Genomic DNA, 7,533 nt, shown 5'->3' on the forward strand with positions numbered 1-7,533 from the left:
AGTATCTCATTATTTTGACTTAGTATGTCATTATTTTGACTTAGTATCTCATAATTTTGACTTAGTATCTCATTATTTTGACTTAGCAAGTCATTATTTTGACTTAGTATCTCATTACTTTGACTAAGTCATAATTTTGACTTAGTATCTCATTATTTTGACTTAGTAAGTCATAATTTTGACTCAGTATCTCATTATTTTGACTTAGTATGTCATTATTTTGACTTAGTATCTCATTATTTTGACTTAGTAAGTCATAATTTTGACTCAGTATCTCATTATTTTGACTTAGTAAGTCATTATTTTGACATAGTATCTCATTATTTTGACTTAGTATCTCATTATTTTTGACTTAGCAAGTCATTATTTTGACTTAGCAAGTCATAATTTTGACTCAGTATCTCATTATTTTGAGTTATTAGATCTTATTTTTTTCCATCAAGTGGCGGAAATGGGCTTCCATATGATAGAAAGCTCTGAAGCTGTAGTTTAACCAGCAAAAAAACAGCAAGTCACTAACTTGTACCACTGACTAGTACTGATTCTGTGAAGACAGGATAATATTTGCGGGTGCACATGTTCAATGCGCATCAGGGGGATTAATATTAGGACAATTAGACAAATAAATTATTTACTCAACAAGAAGCCACCCATCTCGCACAGTGCCAGCTTGTAGTCTGTTCCCAACCATGCTGTTACTCAGAATGTAGGCTATGAATCGTGCGTTGAACCGGGCCACCTCGCCACAATGTTGGTTAATTGCATTTGCGCATCGCATATGATCTGTGCATTGATCGAATGAAAATGCTTCCTGTTGACAAAAACAAATTCATCCTGTGATGGCGGTACATTGGAATTCTTGTGCGTTTCTCCGAGCACCAGTTCATTACATTAGGAAAACCGTCTCGCTGCATTTTGTGCTTTAATGTTGGCCTGTTCAGCTGCATTTGGGAATTTGATGTACCTGGCTGATATACGGATAATTCCGTCCCACACAGCTGGCATGGCTCGGCTCAGGGTCGACTGGCACAGTCCCGATCGGTCGGCTCCCTCTGGAATGCCCGTGTTGCTAGGAGCCCCGGTGTGGTCAGCACCTGTATGGATACAGGCAGCGCAGGGCTCCTCGCCTTATCGCGCTCCAAGGCCGGCCTCAGCTCTGCGCACAGTTCCAGAAGGATTGCCCTCGGGAACCAATGCGGCAAATACTGCTAAAGCAGCCATTGTCGTTAACGGTATTTTCGCCACGACTTTGCGCATGCTTTTATATCCACTCATCCAATTGCAGACACGTGGGTGTGTTAATTGTTCATCAGTGTTAATGTGTCTCTGATGTGCACATCACTATAACAGTTTCCCAGCATCACCTCTCGTGTCGCCAAAGGATCAACAGCTGTAGAAACATGCGTACGCCAGTCATGAAGTTGGTGTGAGGCACCGCACATTTCCATGGTCATTTCACTCTTGATACATCTGAACTTTGCCGTGGAAAAGGACGTATGCCACGTTTTTGTGCGTACACACCCTTTGTACATGAGGCCCCAGATGTGTCCAATAAAACAGTTTGGGAAGCCATGAAAGCCTATTTAAGAGGGGAAATGATATCATTTGCAGCATATAAAAAGCAGTGTTCAAAGCAGAAACAGATTGACAGTGCTAACCGGATTTTAAACATAGATAGACAATATGCAATTCACCCTCTCCTGAACTGTACAAGGAACGTTTGAAACTTCAGACAGAAATTAATCTTCTTTCTTCTCACCTAGTTGAAAGTCAATTACTTCAGAGTAAAAGTAACTATTATGAACATGGTGAAAAAACAGGCAAACTCCTGGCCAATCAGCTGCGTGGGTTGAGAGCAAAGCAACTTATTGCGGGTGTACGGACAGATAAAGGATGTATAACATCTGACCAGAAATTGATCAATGACAAGTTTAGAACATTCTACTCAAACTTAAATACTTCAGATTGTACAACAGGCTTAAATGTCATGGAAAATGTCTTTAATAACCTTGACTTACCGTCCCTTGCTTAAGACCAGAGAAATAACCTGGATGCGCCCGTCACCCAGGAGGAAATTTCGGCAGCGATATCATCTATGCAGTCGGGTAAGTCACCTGGCCCAGATGGGCTCCCATCAGATGTTTTTTTAAAAATTCTCTGCTGAACTGACCCCCTTTCTATGCTTAGGGCTCTAGTTTCCCGGCGCAGCGCAGGGTGGCGAACCCCCGCGCAGAGCTAGTTTCGAGCAGTGCAACCCGAGGCGCGCTCAGTTTGGTAGTTTGGCAGACCGAGGTGCGCTGAGATGGGTGTGGCGGCGCAGCAGGGGGAGGTGTCGACAGATCCAGCTTGGCGCAGTGACAGTTTCGTGCCAAAAGGCTTCGCCGAAGGTGCTCTAAAAGCTCGCCAGCTGAAACCAGGTCTACTGTCAACGCAGGGGGAGCTCAGCTGGTGTAAGCCGAAGTTTGGCTGACCGGCGGACAGTGCGCACACATCACCTCACAGGCAGGTTTCCAGAATGTCAGGCACATTAATAATGCAATAAATACCCCCCCAAAAAACACTATTCAATGCAACTATCTGCAATCAGCACATAAATGTATTTCTATATCGACTGTCCCGTCACATCTGATGTCAGATCAAAGGGGATTGGCACCGTTTGGCACGTTTGGCACACATAATGGAAACCCAACCTGATTTGATTAACACAGCTGCAAATTACTGAGTTCACATCCCTCTCAGCCAACCACAAACAGCCACAGCATCAGATAGGGAGTATATATTCAGCATCTGTCATCTTAGAAAAGTCAAAAGAAAAGAAACAGAGTGAGACTGTGAGAGAGAAAGAGTGAGCGCACGCGCGCACCAGAGAAACGCAACATTGATTTACAATTGTGGTGACCTCCTCCCAGGCTACCTTTGCATCATCAGCCCATGGAGGTCTGCTCGCAGTTCCGTATATTCGGACACTGCGAGCTTGGACCTCCTCCTCCTGGGAGAAGTTTGGCTGTCTGACGCTACTGCTCTCTTCTGCCATGGCGAACTGAGTAAACTGTCATTACGCCTTAGCGCTGTGCATTTAAGGGCGAGGAGAGGGGCTCATTTGATTGGTGTGATGTGTGCAAAACCCACTCCACGCCTTCTCTCCTCCCTCTTTCCGACTTGCGCAGGTAGGAGGGACGGAGGTGGGACAGACGAGTAGTTGCGCCAGCGCGCACGGTGTGCCAAACTTGCAAAATCCGCCTGGCCACACCCAGTTGGCAAAGCGCTTTCAAGATGCAAATATCTCCATATTGTCCAGTTGACACATCAAACTTTGTATGACAAGACCAGCGTACTTCACCTTTGCGCACCCAGACAACAGTAGCCTAATTATGCATGCATGACAGGGCCGTAGTCACCATATACATTGAGGGGGACACGTGCCCCCCCACCAACAACAACAAACTTTGTTTACTGCAAACAAAGTAGCAAATTTTATCTTGGAGGACATCATTGCACTTGGTTGACTATTTTTCTATGATCTTAGATGTAAATATTGCATGTTTCTTTCAGATAAAACACATTTTTGACTTGTGAATGAGTCAATGGAATTTCTTGCAATAATGAAAAAATACTGCCAATCATTTTCCACCTGGCACAAACCACATGTTTTGGACAGCTGTGAAGTGACAGAATGTCCCACCATCATGGTTCTTATATTGCCAGATTCCAGAGAGTCTCCCCTCTTCATATATGGCAGAATATGTCTTTTTCCAACTTGCTATGGTGAGATACATGTAAAAATGTAAGAATTTAGTCACACGGATTTGTTTTTTTCATTGATATAAAAATTAATATAAAATACAGGCACATAGAAGGACATGAAATGATGGCAAATCTGGTTAGCCCAGATTGTCCTGAAAAAAAACAACAAGATATAGCATGTGTATGTAGCCTTTAAAATGACTGTGATATGAGCTTAAAAGTAAAGGCAGTAAAAAATACCCCAAAAACGCCTAGGGCCCATAGGGTTAAATAAAAGTGAACTATTCCCCATTAATAAAGAAGCTCCCAAACTTAATTATGCGGATCTCCCATTGAAGGTGGTGAAAGATCCCTTCAACTATCTTGGAATATATGTCACTAGAGAATTAAAAAACTTATTTAAATCAAATTTTCTCACTCTATTTGATCAGGCAAAACAGATTATATCTAAATGGTCTTCTCTGTCTTTGTCCCTGATTAGAAGAATGAATTCAGTTAATATGACACTGCTTCCAAAGTTCCTATATCTATTTCAGTGTCTCCCCATTCTTATCTCAAAATCTTTTTTTAGGGCCCTCGACTCTTTAATGATATCTTATATTTGGAATGGTAAGCACCCACGGTTACAGAAAGCATTTCTTCAAAGACCCAAGCAGGCAGGGGGAATGGCTCCACCTAATTTCCAATACTATTACTGGGCAGCAAATATTCAGTGTTTGATGTATTGGGTGCATTTCCATCTTGAACCCTCTTGTCCTGCCTGGGTAACAATGGAGGTCTGTGCTAGTAGCCCTGTTTCCTTACCTACCCTTTTAGGCGCCGCACTCCCACTTGGTTCAAGTATCCCCAAGAGTAACCCAGTAGTAAAACATTCCTTGCTAATTTGGGCCCAATTTAGGAGAACTTTTGGACTGCAGTTATTCACACTTTGAAGTCCAATTGCAGCTAACCATCTATTTGCTCGAATGGCAGATGGCACATTTAAAATCTGCCACAAGAAAGGTCTGAAATGCTTTGGTGATCTTTATATTGATAATCATTTTACTAGTTTCTCTCAACTGACAGAAACCTTTGTGTAGGGGAAATACCTCTTTTAGAATATTTGCACTCGTAATAATGAATTTGGGGCACCACCCTCCTAACAAGGGAAGCGACTAATCAAATTAATAACTCCGTAAATTACTTATAAATTCATCAGCATGCTTATCAATAATGAATCAATCTCAATATCTGGGTTATGACTTCTCTAGACAGTGATCTCAGCTCCTGTTCACAAACTATACATCACAGACAACGACTTGGCGATAAATCAGGATTTATTTACTAAATAAGTAACAACTGAATAAATGAATAGCAAATGATGATTATATGACACAACACAAAATTAACAGTATATAAATGGAATGACATGAGAAGTAACACTCGTGTGATTAGTTTGGTGTGGCGATATTGGGAGAGCATTAAGTCAACCTATGATAAACGGGGACCGTAGTAATGCGCAAAACCATTCACTTAGACCTAATGAAACCTAAATTAAAATCGGGATAATTAACTTAGCCTCCTGTTCGACCTCCCTCTTCATTGCACAGCGGCTAACTCAAGTTATGGAAGTTTTGGCCTACTTTCAACAGCGGGGATCACAGGTGAAGCGTTTTGGCCTACTTTCAACAGCGGGGATCACAGGTGAAGCTCTTTCAGGGTCCCTGGACTGTCGCGGCAGCTTTCCAGCAGAATAGCACGGCTGTTTCACAGCCGGGAGAGCAGATGAGTTTGCGATGTCCTGTGGGTACCCAGTGGCTGGTTCACGCTGCGGAAAGCCTTTGGGCTGGATGGAGGACCACTGTGGCAAGTGGCGGGCAGCCGGTTCCAAGGAATCTGGAGCGAAGAGGTGGGTCGACAGGTGCTGGTCTGCTTCGTTCTGGTTAGTCGCTTATAATAATGTGACAATAATATCGCTGGCCGTTCGATATTGCTGTCAAAGTTACTATTACGTGTAAAAATGTTTAAAACACTGGAGATAAAGGAAAACTGGATTGATAAAATTTCAAAGTTCAAAATAACTTTGCTCGTGAGCACAAAAGGGTTTAAAAACGTAATAAAGGAAATTACGCACTACAAAAAGGTAAAATGCGAATAAATACGGCAGACTCACAGTACGAGTAATATGGAATAACTAACGAAAGACAAAAACGAGGGAAAGAAACAAGAGTGAAGCAAGAGTTAAGAGTTAAGAGAGCGTAAAAACAAGACAAGAGAGACAAGAGCGTGAGCCGCATCGGGCGCAGGGTATTTGACTGGATCAAAAAGTGGGCGGCGAGCCTGATCAAAGGGGGGTTTTCCCTCATGATAAGGAATATATCCCTATTGAGATATAATCAGAGGAAACTTTAATTCTTTCCTGATACGAGGTCGTATACTTTAATATGTTACGCGCGAGTGACGCATATTCTTCCTACTATGGTCAACCTTGATTCTTAACATCCAATTAAACATACAGATTAATATTAAATCGGAATACACTTATTATGCCGTGATAACAGCTAGCCTACGTCAAATACACACACTCTGATTAATTCAATGACAATGTATAATGAGAAACAGAATGAAGGAACACAAAGTCATGCAACAAGTTGATTAATAATACCTAATTATATCTTCATTAAAAATATATATAAAGTGGACATCCTTATGGTAACTCTTCTTAACTCCGCCACAAGATGGCAATATGGCTACATGTTAGAGAGTTGAAACTAATATTTAATTCTGCCACATATCAAAACTTTGTTCTTAACAGAGTACCATTCATATGAAAACATGATCATGCGCATGTACAAGTCAAGACATGTTAAACGGTAATAAAGAGGGACAAGGATATGACACATACGTTTCAGTCCTGTTACAATAGCACATTTGTCTCTCCCCGGGAGTCACATGTAAGTGGCAGGATGCGGTCGTCAAATGGTGCATTGTTTTTCAAAGCAGAGCTGGCAATCAAAGCGTTACCTCGGGGTGAAAAAGGGGACCCCCCTTTATAAGTGAAGTCATTTGAATCACTTCACATGATCTTCTAGGAGACAGGCAGACTGCTTGCTCCTGACCGGGTCAGTTAGGGGACAGGGTAATAAACATCTGGCCTGGCTGAGAATGGACATCAATATGCCCCTACATTTGGTATTGCCAAAACCCACTTTTTTTTTTAGATTTTTAGAAGTTAGGAATTACATACAGCGCTTAACACCTCAATTTCTTTATAAACCCCCAGTTAATCCTCTCGATATTTTTCTCTCTATCAACCCCACATCTAAAGGTACTATATCTAACCTATACACGCTTATTTGGCAGCTGGCGGTGTACCCGCGGTTCGCCGCCCCGGCGGCCCGGTGCCAATGGGTGACGTGGAGCCCTCCTCCCCGCCAGCACCTGCCGGTACCCAGAGTGGCTCTGCTGTGGTCCCAGATCACCAGCTCTCCTCCCGGACAACTACCTCTGCTTCACGTCGCAAATTCCTGAAGGAAGCCGTCCTCAGACGCTCCGAAGGCCTCCTCCACCCCACGCTCCCGGCAGACTCTCCTCCTCCTAGGGCTGTAACGGCCGATCCACCGCAACACCTGTCCAACCATGCCCGGTCACCGATCCCGTGGCCAGCGGACGACCCGGAAGCTGGCTCGCCACCATCCAACCTGGCAAAAACCCTTCCTCGCCCGCTCTTCCCTCCAACCACCCTGATCATCGGAGACTCCATCACAAGGAATATCTGCTTCTTCAATGCCACCACCTGTTGTTTCCCCG

Source organism: Epinephelus moara, chromosome 21 (genome assembly GCF_006386435.1).
Source record: "Epinephelus moara isolate mb chromosome 21, YSFRI_EMoa_1.0, whole genome shotgun sequence".
NCBI classification, from domain to species: Eukaryota; Metazoa; Chordata; class Actinopteri; order Perciformes; family Serranidae; genus Epinephelus; species Epinephelus moara.